At 36.0% G+C, this 16,035-nt stretch overlaps 1 long non-coding RNA gene across 1 annotated transcript in view; it reads left to right on the forward strand.

Moving 5' to 3' along the window:
• LOC116151968 (uncharacterized) overlaps window positions 1-16,035 on the forward strand; it is a 229,559-nt gene that overhangs the window by 179,300 nt on the left and 34,224 nt on the right. The window lies entirely within an intron of this gene.

A 16,035-nucleotide genomic window follows, 5' to 3' on the forward strand; every position in this document is an offset into this window, starting at 1 on the left:
TTTTCCATGTTTTCTCAGCCTCTCAAGCAGTGTTAGGTGCTAGTTAACAGTGATTCCTTCTTCTGCAAAACGAAACTCTCCTTTCTTCTTACCCTACTGGTCCTTTCCTCTCTTCCCTACCTGTCTCCCTAGGTGATTGCCTATTTGCTCATGGATTTTTTGGGGGGAGGATGCACTTTATTTTATGTTTTGATTAATGAAATATTCTTTACATTCTAAACTTCTTTACAATTTTCAAAAGTTTCACCCATATGACTTCATATAATCCCATCATAACCCTTTTCTTCCTACCCCTATATTGCCCGTCCCCTATCCCCACTGATAACCACTAGTTTGTTCTCTATATCTGTGAGTCTGCTGCTTTTTTGTTTTATTCACTAGTTCATTGTATTTTTAGGTTCCACATATAAGTTATACACAGTATTTGTCTTTCATTATCTGACTTATTTCACTTAACATAATGCCCTCCAAGTCCATAAATGTCACTGCAAACAGCAAAATTTTACCCTTTTTATGACTGAGTAGTATTCCATTGTATGTATATATGTGTATGTGTGTGTGTGTGTATGTGTGTGTGTGTGTGTGTGTGTGACATCTCCTTTATCTGTTCCTCTAATGATGGATACTTATCTTGCTTCCATACTTTGGCAATCTCATGTCATTTTTTTAAATATTATTTTTTTATTGAAGTATAGTCAGTTCACAATGTTGTATCAATAAATACTTGTATACTATCAATTTCCTTATTTATAATTCCAACCTTGACTCTCCTCTGAAAGCCTGACTCATAACCCAGTTTCCCTCCTATTCCATCAATTTAGATCTCTAATAGACCTTTTAAACATAATATGGCCTAAAATGGTCTCTTGACTTTTACCAGAAAATGTTTACTTTCCTACCCTTCCCCATTTGACTCAAACCAAAAAAAAAAAAAAAAAAAAAAGAGGGGGAATTATATTTGCTTTCTCCTATTTATTCAGGTCCATCATCAAGTCATGAGTAAGACCAGTTGATTCTACTTCCTATATATATGCAGTATACCTACTTCTCTCCTTTTCTATTGATTTTACTCTGGCCCAGGTTATCATTGTATCTTTCTTAGACTATTGCAACAGCCTCATAACTGCTCTACTTCTTCTCTTAAGCCCCTCTGCAGCATAGGAAGAATAATGTTCTTTTCTTACTTATATAATTCCTCTCCCCCAACACAGAATGGTGATGGAAAAGGAAAAGACATTTGAAGGGGATTTCAAATACACTTAAAAATTTGGCTCTGAAAAGTTAGAAAAAAATTTTTCCAGAACAGACCAGCATTAACAAAACATGGAAGTGAACCAACATAAGAAAGTACCTACAGATGAGTGAGTGGTTCTACTGGTTACATCAGAGAGCACATTAAAATAAATAGTAGGTAATAAGGTCAGGTTGGAGCCAGATGGAAATCTGATTTGCTAGGTATTGGGAATTTGTTTGGTAATTTCATTTTATGTTCAGTATTGAAAAGAAAAATAAAGCAAATTTTCTCTTTGTGATTGATAAGCAAGCAAATGTAATGATGTCAAATATATGGAGAGTGTATATTTAAAGTGATAAGCCAGTCAAATTAACTCATCATGCCTCACGTATGTGACTTTATCTCATAAATCGTTACACTGGCTTTTGCTTTTGAGATTAGTAGGTAGCAAAAATGAAAGTAGATATCTGTTTCACACATCTTTTTTAAAAGAGAAAGAAAAATCTTATTTCTATTTGGCATAATTGAAAAATCCATTACCAGCCTGCTTCCTATACATTTTTTTCCTTTTGTGAGATACTTCTTTCAATGAGAAATTTTGTGGTAAAGGCTACATCCTGTGTTTTATCCAGTTTCAACAAAAAAATATATAAATAATCTTTCAAATAATCTTTCAATGATGCAAAGCTCAACATCTTGTTTTAAGGCTAAGAATACCAGTTTTCAAAAGTGATTACACATTATGTTACACTCTTGTCCAGTCCACAGTGTCTAGAAGGACAGAGGGAAATCTAGAGGTGGGAGACATGTAAATATCTGCCAAATTCAATTCAGAAACCTTTGTCAGCATTGCTTCTAGGGTTTATGCTCAGTATATATCACTATTGACCACCATCACCTCTACTGTCTAGATTTCAAAGATTTTGGAAAAGGGAAAGTCATTTCACCTTAAAGTAAATATTGGGGCTAATTAATTAAGGTGGACATTCTGAATTGAACACCAGGGCACCTGTGATTGCTGTGTAATAATATGTGATGTAAATATTGTTGATGAATAACTGAGTTAGGCATCAAGTCAGTTCACAACCTTTTGGTCCTTAGTGCTTTGGGCAGTAAAGCAATTAACACTTTGGAGGTCTGTGGCAAAGAGGTGCCCTTTGGGAGACAGACAATCAATTGGGTCATGAGTCTGCTGAGCAATTCAAGGATTCCAACTAAACATTTCAAAAAAAAGTCAATTTAATTTCAAATAAGTGTATTGGCAAGACTAGTTGTATGCAAGCTGCCAAAGTGAATACATTATATGCCACGGGGCAATTTTCACAACTGGAAGAATACATGTAAAAAGGAAAAGATTTTTTTCTCTGTAACCTCAAGTCCACTGGAAATTTGTAGCCTCTCCTATACAAGATACTTTCTTTAAATATTAATAAGTTCCAATTCTTTTCCAAGACATAATTTCATTTATCTTCTTCTATCCAAGCTTCATAATCCATTTTGTAGATAGATAGATAGATAGATAGATAGATAGATAGATAGATAGATAGATAGATAGATATCACAGATATTTTAACTAGATACAGATGGAATTTCAGTTTTCTCATTCTGTGTTCCTACAGAGATGAGAAGGAAAACAAATGGACAGCAGGTATATCAATTAAAATGTCTTTAAAAAAGAATGAAAAGTAATGAATATTTGGGATTTCTCTTGCATTCAAAGTCCCTTCCCAACAACCACAATCATTTTTGACCAGTTCTTACATACCCAGTATTAATTTTAAAATCGTATAATTATTTTTATAATTATTTTTAGAATATAATGCTTCTTTGTGAAAACATACCAAGGATTATTTCATAACCTCCCAGCAAAGGTTAGAGAGAGCCCTTGCTATTATCATCCACTTAAGAATGGCCGCTACAAATGTCTCCCTGAGGAAATTCCAGAAAATGTTTTTATATATTTATTCACATGCCTCCTGCTTTCACGAGTAGCAAAAAGAGGATTAAGTGTTAAAGATAGTATAAGATGCTAATTTAAAAGAATAAAGCTGGTTAAAAGGCACAGAGAAACAGATGTGTCCAGCCACTTAGGAAGAGTTCAGTAATAAAAGACTGTCATTGTTCTCTTAACTAAATTTCCACATGATATCTTTACTATAATTAGAGAAAGTTAGCATTAGAAAGTCTCTCAAAAGCTTCCCATTCTGTATTTCAATGGGGAGAGGGGAGACCAAGAAAATTAGTTTATCTGGAATTATACAACTGAGATAAAAAGTGATTATTTTAAAATATTCTTGAAATGTTCTAATATTAAAAGGGATGCAGGTGTGGTGGAGTAAAAAAGTCCTGAATTCAAGAGTCAGACAGATTTAAGTTTTATTCCTGACTGGTCATCTTGATGTTGGCCAGCTTATCCAATCTCGAGCCCAAGTTTCTTCATATGTAAAATGTAGATATTAATGTTCACATTTGTCATATTATCATGAACATAATTCATTTTTTATTCAGTTATTTTTATTGGCCTATTATACGCAAGCATTATTAGATGTTGAAATTTGAATGCGACTGAGACATATTTACAGTCATCAGGAGCTCATAGTCCAATTGAGGGAGTCAACTGAAAAATCTGATGATCACCCACCATCAATTTTCTATAATAATTAAACCCCAGTTTTCAACTGGGCATATGGGCTCCCAGAATGCAAACTGTATTTCTTAGCCTTCCTTGCAGCCAGGTATGAACATAGGACTAAATTCTGACCAAGGGAATATAAGCATAGAGAGGTCTAAACAAATTTCTAGTCATCTTTTCATAGAAAGGAAGACACACTCATCTGTTTCTCCATTGTTTTCGTCAAACTCTTACAACACAGTCATGATATGGAACCTTCTTAGACACTGTGGATGAGGGACAGCCTAGAGACTGCAAAGCAAAGTTTCATGATAACTTAAGGAGCAGAATCACTATACCAACCTTTGATGGTCAATCCCCAAAATGGTATCTTAGAGAGAAATATACTTCTATCTTGTATAATTTACTATCATTTAGAGTCTCTGTTAAATACAGCTGTCATTTGGGAGTATAGGTTATATCTAGAAGGCAGTGGGAGTCAGTGGTAAGTTTTTAAGAAAGAAAATAATTCAATCAGATTTCCATTTTGGAATGTTGTCTCTGGTTCAGCATACAGAACTGATGGTAGGAATCACAAGATGAGGAGAAGATTTAGGAGATTTCTTTATTAATTAGGGGGAGAGGCTATGGTAGAAGTAGTATATATACATGGAAAGAAGTAGAAAAACTCAAGAGGCAATAGATCTCTAGAAATGCAAGTCTAATTAGGCATAGAGGAAAATAAGAGTGACGAATTGGGAAAGACGTATAGATGTGTCGCTTGTACAACTGGGTAGGTGGTAGTATTACTCACTTATATAAGGAACACACAATGAAATTAATTGACATATTTGGTACATGATAGGTGAACAGTAAATGTAACTATAATTTGTCAGTTTACTGCTTCTTGGTATACATTAATGGATTTTATAATCAAAATGTTGACTCTATCATCCTAGATCCTAAAAATATCCAGTGGGATCATACAAGACCACAACTACAATTCTGTTAGTGGTGTATCAATGGTGTGGTATACCATTGGAAAAACCAGAGTCTCAGAGGGAAAGAAGAACATCTAGAGCCTATTTGTGGCACGGACTCTTAATAACTCTGAAAGTTTGGAGATGTTCCCTAGTTGCAAGTTAACAGGTTAGCCTGCCACAATTTCATGAATGCTGGTGAAAGGCGTAAGACGCCTGAGTCAGGGGCAAAGGCTCTGTAACTCTCAACAGTAGCAGTAGCCAGAGTATCACCATTTCCTTACCTTGGTTCCCTGAGTCCCTGCTCCCACAGGGTGCTGTGATGAGGGGTGAGTCGTCCCACCTGCATATGGAGTGGGTTGCATTATAGGACAGAAACTTCAGGAAACATGAACCTTTTATAATGGATCATAAGCAAACATGTATGTTGCTCTAGAGAAAGACATTGCCTCTGTGTTCCAAAGTTATATATTTTCACTAGAAACATCTTTGAAAAGATTGGTAAGAATAAATCATTTGCAAGATTTATAGAAATGCAAGAGACCCATGGAAAACTAACTCCTGTTATTGACTGGATGCTGAGACCTAACTTTGGCTGCTACTTAATAATAGGGTTACAAAATCTTCCATAGTGATATATGCATCTTTTCTTAAGTACTGTGGCCCAGATTGCATTCTTAAAATGCTTATTGTTTATATTGAACTGTTCAGCTCCTCAGTAATTACATTTGGCTAACCTTTATTGAAACCTTATTTTGGGCAAGATCTCATTCTCAGTACTTTTGTGGGTACGAAGACAGATAAGATATGGGGCATGCCCTCTGACTACTCATAATCTAGTGGAGGACACAGGCATCAAAGACCTAATATATAATGAAAGTAGAGAAAATCATGATATAATAAAAGAGAGAATTATTGATCTCAACTTAAAGAAGGTAGAATTTGAGATGAAAAAGAAATGGATAGAAATTAAAGGCATGGGTTGGGTGGGTTGGTGTGGGGTTTGAATTTGATCACTCTGGCAACAATATAAAAAATAATTTAGAGAGGAGAAGGCTAGAGACAATGAGGTATCTCTAACTGTTGCCCCAGGGAAAGCCTTAATGACAATTGAATTAAAGCAGTATCAGTGTCAATAGAAGGAAAGAAATTGACTGGAGAGGTAGGAGAAAGGATTGTGTCTCACCGTGTTGCTGAGAATGAAAGAAAGAAGGCAATTGAAAATAATCCAGGTCAAATCAGTTAAATTACCAAACCACCCTGGTTTGGTAGCTGCTTCTGTGTGAGTACATGACCTAACTTGAAGATTCCATGTCTTCCTTCTTCCCTGGGTCCAGTGTTTGGTTTAAAAGTGGGTATATGATGTGAGTCAGTCTACCATACTCAAATCTAGAACTGTTAGAAGTGGAATTTCCATTTTTTTTCTGTCCATGGGGATGCTAAGATATAACACTGGAGTCCTGAATGGTGCCACAAGGAGAAAGCTGACAGGAAAGAAATTCATCTGAAATAAAGCAGGATTGGGAGGTGGAGAAAGATGGTAACAGAATTTGAAACCTTCAAATCACCCATGTTGTGAATGAGAAACTGTTGAATTTTTCAGTCTTGAGGGCTAATTCCCCTTATTTAAGTTGTGTTTCTTCCATTCGCAACTGAATACCCTTTCACTGAATCAAGACTGCTTCCCTTAAAATGTACTGAATTTTAGTCTATCCAACAGAGATGCTCTAGAAAGTATTGCTTCAATGACTACGAGGTTGGACTGTATGATATCTAAAGTCCCTTCCAATTCCCAGTGTCTATGGTGAACTGAACTTTAAGGGAGCCTGCTGGGGAGGGGGCTGCATTGACAGTGACACTGTATCTGTGGAATATAGCCTTGGAAGCACCTCTGAGGTCCCTATAATATATTTAAATACAGCTAAATCTATTCCATAGAATGTGTTTAAGTGCTTCTCTGCACTCTTTTAGTTATTTAACAGAATGAAAGAATAATGTTTAAGGGGAAAAAAGCAACAATAATGTGGAAACATCATCAGCATAATGCAGTGAGAAATGTAGTCAGCCCCTTTTATGTACACATCAATCATGGCAGAACCAGAACTGGATATACAGCCTCGTTCAGAAGTGTCTCACAGAATCGCTTTAGAACACTGAACCGTAAAGCTCGTAGCTTAATGAGTTGGTAACATTTTGCAGATTTGCTTAAAACACGTTGCTTTCCAGACTGCGTTAACAGACTCTAACAGTTCTTGCCAACACACTCATCCTAAACAATTACATTAAGATCCATAAGGCTATGTTTACAGTTCTGAGAAGCCAATGTATTGTTAATGGGCCATAAACTATCCTCTGACTCAATGGTTTGACTTTTTGAAATTTGTGTAATAGTCAACGGGAAATTTCCAACATCTACTTGGCATAGAAGTGGAATTAGTTTCAGGGATGTAAAACCGAATGCTGAGAAGCCTCCCTTCCACACATCTCCAATCTGATGTGCTTTTTATAGAGAATAAAACAATTTACACCAAAATTTGAACTGAGATTATTGCCATAGTTTAGAATAATTTTATATGTTATAGAAAAAAGTAAATAACCATGATGAACCATAAAAAGTCCTATGTGTGCAACCTCCTCAATTTTCTCTCAAGTAGTTCTTCAAATCTCTTGTGAAATAGCTGCATCAGTGGATCACAAATAGTCTGTGAACAGACATTCATTGCAGCTTCATGCTTGTCACGCCTGTTATTGCCTGTTTTCTGGTTGCCAAAAACCTAGTTGTTTCAAACTACTGTTTTTATCCTCCTATAAAACTCCGTGACTGCTGCTCATACCTGTTTTCCATCTTATCTTCCTTGTCTCTTTCTATTTTGTTTCTCTGTATTTCTGCTTCATTCCCTCCTCACTCCAGGCGCCCTTCTTGTTTTAGGCTAATGTCTCTCAGTTCCTTCTTTCCAGATGGTTTCACTTTCTCTTGCTGATAATTTCCATTTGTCTCAATGCATTTTTTTTTAATTAACCAAATCATGCTTTATAAGCCTTGCTCCCTGTTTAGTTTTATTCTTTCAATGCCAGGTTGATCCCCATCTTTGTAATCTTTGAATGATTCAGTTGTTTGACATTTATACATATTATTCTGCAACTCTGAGCAAGGAATTACTCTGGATAATGTGCAAATACCAAGAGACCTGGATTCTGACATCAGGGAGTTTTCATCTCCTCTATCACAAAGCTTTGTCACAAGAATATCCTTGACATAAATAAACACTTTTTTTTCCTACTTGGGTCTCTTAACTGATAGATGGCAAATGCAGAGGAAAAGCTTTTGTCTCTCTCACTTTAGGAACCCATCAGGAGCTTAGGAGAAGGAAGGGAAATAGACTTTGACCTTTTTTATGCAGTGTGTTCCTATTATAAAAATAATGATGGAGATGATGTGGCATTGAAGGCTGTTAGACTGAGACAACAGCCCCAATGCCAGCCTTCAGAGTCCTAGTCCCCAGAAAGCTGCTTGTCCTGAGGGTGGTATTAAAGGCAGTGACAATGATAGCTAGCATCTAATCTCTGCTTACTACATTTGAGGTGTTATTCTAAGCATGCTACAAATATTATCATATTTGTATAAAAACTTTTAAGGCAAGACCAATTATTGTTCTCCATTTGATGGGGGATGACAGCTAGACACAAAAGTTTAACTTTTTCAGAGTGATGCAGTTGATAGGCAGTGGGTTCAGATTTCAAATCCAGCCCTAGTCTGGTTCTTGAACTCACCCTCTCACCCCCAAAGTCAAATCATAGGACAAGGAAATTGCCTGCACCCTCCATCCTCTCCTTTATCTTGCATCCTCTCTGCTATACTGCCACAGTGTCACCTTCCCAATAGGCTTACACAGATTAACCCACTTAAAATTGCAGCTCTCCTGGTCACCAAAAATTTTGATTCCTTATTCTGACCCTTTAAGACCCAGAATGAATCATTTACACTCTGGGCACCCCAAGGCACAGCCTTCTTGTTGGAAGCTTCCTCTAGTCTGATCCTGAGTGAGTTAGCATCAGTGTCTTCAGAAGAGCTCCAGGTCTCCATGACATCTGGCTTATGTATTCTTGGGGATACTTTTAGACTATAAACATATATTATCTGGGGCTCTCGAAACCATGTGAATCGACTACTGGTACTTTTTAGATTGCACCGTTGAATCAGGAGTTAATCTTCATGTACAAATGACAAAACATAGGTTTTGTAAAAGGATGGATGACCTATGATTAAAAATTCAGGCTTCCTATTTTCATGCTCAGGTTTACAAGCAAATTCTATTCTGGGTTGATCTACATGACTTTCTCATGAAAGCATTTAATTGTGTCCTGATGTGGAAAAGACATTTACCTAAAAGTAAGAAAACCTGACCTTAGATAGGAAGATGCTAGTATTTGTACTATTTATAGAGTTGTTACAGTAGAAAGAATACTGCATGAGGAGTCAAATGCCTGGGTTCTATAAACAACTTTAGTGCCAAAGAATTGTGTGACCGTGAGTAAGTCATAATTCTTCTGTGAGCTTCAGATTTCTCTTGTATAAATTTAGATACTATTTAAAATCCTCACCAATTCTCAAATTTTTTGATTCTCTGAAATGCTTAAACTGAAATTTAGTGGATCTGATCGTTGTACGGGGTTTGACTATTCATGCAGCCTTGGGTGAATTGTAAGGAATATGAATGTGTTCTTTGTCTGGGGACAGTCCCAGTTTGCAATATCCTTCCATAATTATTAGCAGCAACCCCCCTTTCTAGCTTCTGTTTTTTATTATTTTAAATTAGCTTTTACCTTGTGCTAATGTACAGCTTTAAGGCTTGAAAGTGAATTTCTATTGTCATTTTTTCCCCAGTTTTATTCAGATACAATTGACATAAAGCACTGTACAAAGTATACAGCATAGTGACTTGACGTACATATATTGTATGTATCATATATGTCTAGGAATATGATTTTACCTCAGTAACCAGAAGGATTGGGCAAAAAAGACATTGAATTTGAATCTCGGAGGATGTCGATAGGGCTGAAGTTTCTGCAATCACCATATTACCATCCAAGGACCATATATTTGAGATGGTAGTGAATACAGATGAAGCAAAGCCAAAAATAAAGAGAGACTCTAGTGGGTAGTGGGTACCTGAGGCCCCTGAATCAAACTGTTTCATTAGAATGTTCATGCACATTAACTAATAACCTCCTTTTGTTTAAGCAATTTTGACTATGTGTTCTTGTACCTCTGAGGATCTCACTCTTACTCTCCTCCCCTCTATTTCTGTCTCTCTCATAGTCTAGATGAGGGAACTATACCAGACCCTCCCCTTGTCTTATTCCCTGTAATCTGAGTCCTTTAGTGAGAGGATTTCCAAGATAAAAAAAAAATCTTCTCATTTTGCCAACTGGAAAATTCTACAAATTCTGTATTTCCACAAAAATATTCAATGTATTAAGTGGTCCACATATCAAAACTAAATAAATGAAACAGTGGAATAGAATACATTGACTTTTTGAAGTTATCCATTGTTTTCAACAAGAATGAAAAAAAATTTTCTTTACTTCAGAAAACATCTGCAATTATGTTTTACATGAATAAATGTCATTCAATTATGTTTAAAAGATTATTTTTTATATTGAAAAGGATAGCAAAAATCTGCAATAGTAAGTCCCAAGATACTATGGCATTAGCTTCTGATGCACCTTTACAGTTCCAGACATATAAAGTTTACTCTAATAAAACAGAAATGTACTGTTGACCCTTAACAATAAAGGGAAGATTAGGGGCACGAACACTGCTCCTCTCCCCACAGAGTGGAAAATCCTTGTACTGCTATCTATCTCTGCCTCAAGAACAAATAAACTGATAAACGACTCATCTCAGGGCAAGAAGCTGAAACAGTTTGGATAGAAAAAGGACCCAAACCCTAGTTCTGTTGATTCCATATATTGAAATCTTTAATTGAACACAAACTTTTCCCCACACTGAGTTAATTTAAATATCTGTAGCATAAAAATACTACATTTACTATATTTATTGGAAAAATCCATGAAAAAGTGGATCTGCACATTTCAAACCCATGTTGTTCAAGGGTCAGCTGTATTTAATACATTATTGGTATATTTGTGTGTAGTTATATAAACTGAGACCGTTATCAGGAACCAGTCAAATTTATGTAACATTACAGCTGCATTTGTAGCTTACTTCTCTTGGAATCCTAACATTGAATGGTGGGAATGGATCATAGCTGGGGTTGGTTTGGAAAACAGAACTGATAGATTTGGATTGAGGCAGGTGGAGAATGAGATGAGTTCAGGACAGGGAAAGGGGAGTCTGAGGGGTGACAGCTGACTTTAGAGGTGTTTAAAATTTCGAGGGCAAGATTCAAGGCAGGAGAGCCATAAATTCGGGAGACCGGGGTTTCTGGCCCAGTGGAAATGACTGCTTCCTACAGCAGTTCTTCAGTACTCTGGATAGCTCCCAAAATACATAAGTACTTGAACTACTTCCAGGGTTTTTGTTTTGTTTTGTTTTGTTTTTTATTAAGGCTTTTTACCCTGCAACCCAAGCAGCTGACTGGCTCTTTCTCTTCGAGCAAAATTTTCTGATCATTCAAGTGATGTCACTAGTTTTGCTAAACTCATTTTCTATGGTCTGGGGATAAACCTCCAAGATTTTTCATCTTGGTAGTCAGTCAGTCATGAATTCATGTTCTCTTTCTCTGTAGCATCTGCAAGAATTATTCTACATCTATTATTTCCCATACCTAAAAAGATCAGGATATACAAGAATATTCATTGGAAGATTGTTGAAATTCCAAAATTCCAGAAATAACTTGGATATTCATCTACAGAGGAATAAATAAATTGTATATCTATCTAAAAATATAGTAATGAATTATATATACATATAGACACACATTGATATAGAATAATTTCCAAGATATGCTATTTTTAAAGATGGAAGACATAAAAGACAAGTATGTTGCAGAATAATGTGAGCACTGTTTCTACTTATGGAAAAAATATGCATGTATATACAAAAAATTACTAGAAGGATACAGAAAAAACTGGTAATAGACTCTAGGAAAAAGAACTATAGAACTCTCTGAACTTTTTACCACATGCATGTATTACTTTTTCAATAAAAATGCAATCTTAAGTTTATTTTAAAAGTAAATTTAAAGGAATAAGTACTTAAGGTCCTAACCATCATGCTCCTTTGTGTAAATCTGAGCTACCTCCATTAATAGATCTAGCAGGTTTCTATAAGCCTAAACCATTGAGCAGTCTCCTGTGGTGTGCCACTATACTAACTTTTTTTTTTTAGTTTCTTTCTCTAAAGATTAATAAACAAGACAAATTTACTCACAGACAGCAGATCAAGTATTCAGTTATTGGGAAGTCCAACTCTGTGTTCAACAATCCTGTTTGCAACTCTTTGACTTGATTAAAAGAACACTCTCTAGCAGTTCCCATGAACTTTCAGAGAAGCAATCATGTAGAAACAAAAGTCATGGACATTTGTTCAAGAACAGATCATTCTGTGCTTAATATGTTTAAGAGCTTCCTTCCACTGAAATCAGCTGCCAACATTTTCTCAGAATTTCATCCCATTACAGAGCACATAATGATTGAAGAATGAATCAGTGTCTCAGAAACCTAAAAAATGCTGAAGAAGAACCTCTTATATGTGGCCTGGGAAGAAGGCAGGGGGAGGGGGACTTAAATTATATACTGATAACCAAGAAAAACCACTTCATTTTTAAGCACTGCTTAAAATAAAGAAGGGGAATTCATACCTAAGAGGCCTTTTAACTACCGTCAGATACATGTAAGGAATGTTTCTCAGATTTAGGTTTAAACATAAGTTGTGAGTGGCAAAAAAATCTTATTTACAGTAAATTTAAATTTAAAAGGCAAGAATTTACTAGTCTACTGTGAAAAGCAGGCAGTGATCTCTATTTCTTGTCATATGTGTGAGGAGATAATGGTGCTTTGCTCAGTGGAGAGATAAAAAGATGAATTTCCTGTTACTGAACTTAGGGAGCAGACACTCTAATGGAAGAATCTAGTCAGAAAGTGCAAGACAGACTCAGTCAAGGGCTACATTAAAATATTCAAACCTGCCGTGGAAAGACATATGACAGTATGCTAACAGTGTTTATCTCTGGTGGGATCATGTTTTATCTACACTTCAGTACATCACATATAAACTTCTTTATACTTTCCAGGATTCCTACCATAAACATGCATTACTATAGGAGAAAAATAAATGTCTACTTTTAAAGGCTTTGACAATCCAAAATGGTGATTTAGTTATGAGTAAAACAGGACTCATGAACCTAATATGCACTACAGATTATAGTAAATATTCCTGGGGTTATTTGTCCTTTTGGTCTTAAACAGAAATTTAATTAAATTTAAATTAAATTACGCAGTTGGTATCACTACTTAGCTTTCAGGTTAGAGGACAGCCACACTTCTCTATAAAGTCTTGCTCCTTAATGATCACTTACTCTCTCCTCTGAGGTCCCAATTCTTGTTAGCTTTACCAACCATTTGGTATTTTACACTGGCTTTTATTATGCGTGTGTGTGTGTGTGTGTGTGTGGCTTTCTCAACTGTATGGCATCCCCCTTGAGGATAATAACAAAATCTTATAGGTCTATGTAACATCTAAATGCTAGCCCAGTATTTTGATCATTGTAAAATGTTAGGTGAATATTCATTGATTTAGAACATAACATTCATTGATAATGTGGAAGTTGTATAATTAAATATATCGTCATGTTAACTGACCTAAAAACATAAGATTAGTATGACAGCAATGACAACTTCAACTTCACAGGACACTTTACTGAGCTAACGAGATGTCTCAGCTCCCTTGTCCCTCTAAAAATGCAGTTAGAGGCCTGTATATGCTGGAGGACACATTAGGGCTTATTACTTGGCCCTGAAATGCCAGATATTCAAATTCAACATTGTAACAGTTACAACCACATGGCCCCAGGATCAAATGAAAATCCTTTTCTCAACTTTCCCAGGTGGAAGAATAACAGCAACTGGTGTGTCAGAATCACCTGACTTTTATATAATTTATTTCATAGGCTTGTTAGTTACCTCTCCCTGCTTGTAGTGGTCTTTTGAGGAAATAATGGTGAAATGATCTATTTCCATTTTTGCTTCCTCCCTTCTAGGTTCAAAGGGAAAAGTATCCAAATGTTATCAGACGAGATCCTCTGTCTGGGCTTTCGATCCCAATCTCTTTAGGAACCAGTTCTTTTAAGTGCATTTTCTCTTTAATCATTCTGCCATTGCCTCCTTCTCTTTGAACTTCAAACGTGAACATAGCTTCCCTTTTTTAAAAAATAATTTGACCTCACTAATCAGGGCCCTAACTTGCTGCATTAATTCAAAGCTTTCTTTGCCTAAATTTCTTTACTCTCTGTCCTCCATTTCAGTACTGTTTACTCCTTATCTCTGTTTTATCTGCAAAGTCATTGAGCACAGAGATGTACAGGTTGTAGTTTATACAATGGTGCCCCAGAAATGCTCTGTGCACAGCCAGCGCAAGTGCACGTGGTGTCTTGCTGACCTCCCTCCGCGTGCCTTTGCTCCCTTTTTCCCTTCACCTCACCCTCACCACATTTCAAGTTATAGCACCTGTAGCTCCAGGTTAATTTTCCTAAAATAGAATTCAAATATGTCTTGAATGAAATGAGGTCTAAATGCCTGACTCTGGTTTTCAGTGCTCACTGCCTGTCTTTCCCACCACATTCCTACTTTTACACAAAGAACGTTCACTCCAGTCAGATCCATCTCCCAAGCAGAATTTTTCCATTTTTATCACTGTCATTTAGCAAGTGCCATTTGCCTTCTTGGAACATTCTGCCCACATCTCCACCTAGGTAACTTCTACATATCCTTCAAAGTCCAGTTTATATCTCTAGAATGCTTTCATGACTACCTGAACTTGCCAAGATTTCTCCATTTCCTCTTTGATTCCTATACTATTTATTACTATTTGACATGTATATACTGACTTTCCATTATATGTTTTGTGATGTGTATATGCTCTGTCTTTACATTTGGTTTAAACCCCTAGATGTCAGAGACCAGGTATTATAACATTTCATATCTTCCAAATTGTACAGCACATTTTACCTATAGTGATATACTTGGTAAAGGTTGATATGATAACATGATTTTCAGTAACTGGTAGGTTTTTATAACTATGCCTACCAATGTTATAATCTTATTTTGGTATCTTATCATATAGATAGATTCATTTATTTCACAGGGGAGGGTTTTGTTTGTTTATTTGGGGTTGTGTGTGTGTGTGTGTGTGGGTAGGGGGCATGTGTGTGCATACATGCACGTGCTCACACTTCAGGTTACATGTTACGCCGACATTCCCAAAGCTGGTATTCAGAATTTGAGTAGCTGTGTTACTACTACTTTAACAACTGATAATAATAATAAATAATTCAGAAATATGTTTCAACAATATCCTCCTGTTAATGAATCCCACTGTGCAGTAAGTTTCTAAAAAGTCCCTCAGTAAAGGAGCAGTTTGGGATTCGTAAATTGCATTAATTAAAACAAAATCACTCTGTTTAGGAAAATTCATTTCAGAAGTGGTTTCCTCAAATGTTAGCATTTTTCATGGAAATATCTTTCATTATTTATGAGGGAATTGAGACTGAGTGGAAAACTAAGACATGGCACTATTCAAAAAGAGTAACAGGAAGATTTACAATTATTTGGTGGGAAGAAGGGGAAATCTACGAATCCATATTTGTCGGCCTATAAATTTTTCTTTCAAATGAAATTGATTTAAAGAATACTATTTTAATTCAGTTAGAAAATTCATATAAACAGAATATTCTATAAACTTCAATTGTCCAAGAAATTTATTGTTAATCCCAGAACTGTGCTGGAATCATAAACCCAGGGCTGAAAAACCAAGGGCCTGAAATGATTATTTACTTAATCTGACACTCAACTATCAGTTGCTTCTTTTCACAATAAAAGACAACAGAAAACCACAGAATAAAATCCATTCAGTTAGACCAAGCTACTAAAGGCTCATAAATTTCAGAATGAGAGGTATGTTCTACCCAACACAGGAACAGAGAGAAAGAGTTTTTGTCTGCATCCTGGTTTCCCTCAAGTACTTACTA

The sequence above is a fragment of the Camelus dromedarius genome, chromosome 3, assembly GCF_036321535.1.
Source record: "Camelus dromedarius isolate mCamDro1 chromosome 3, mCamDro1.pat, whole genome shotgun sequence".
Classification (NCBI taxonomy): domain Eukaryota; kingdom Metazoa; phylum Chordata; class Mammalia; order Artiodactyla; family Camelidae; genus Camelus; species Camelus dromedarius.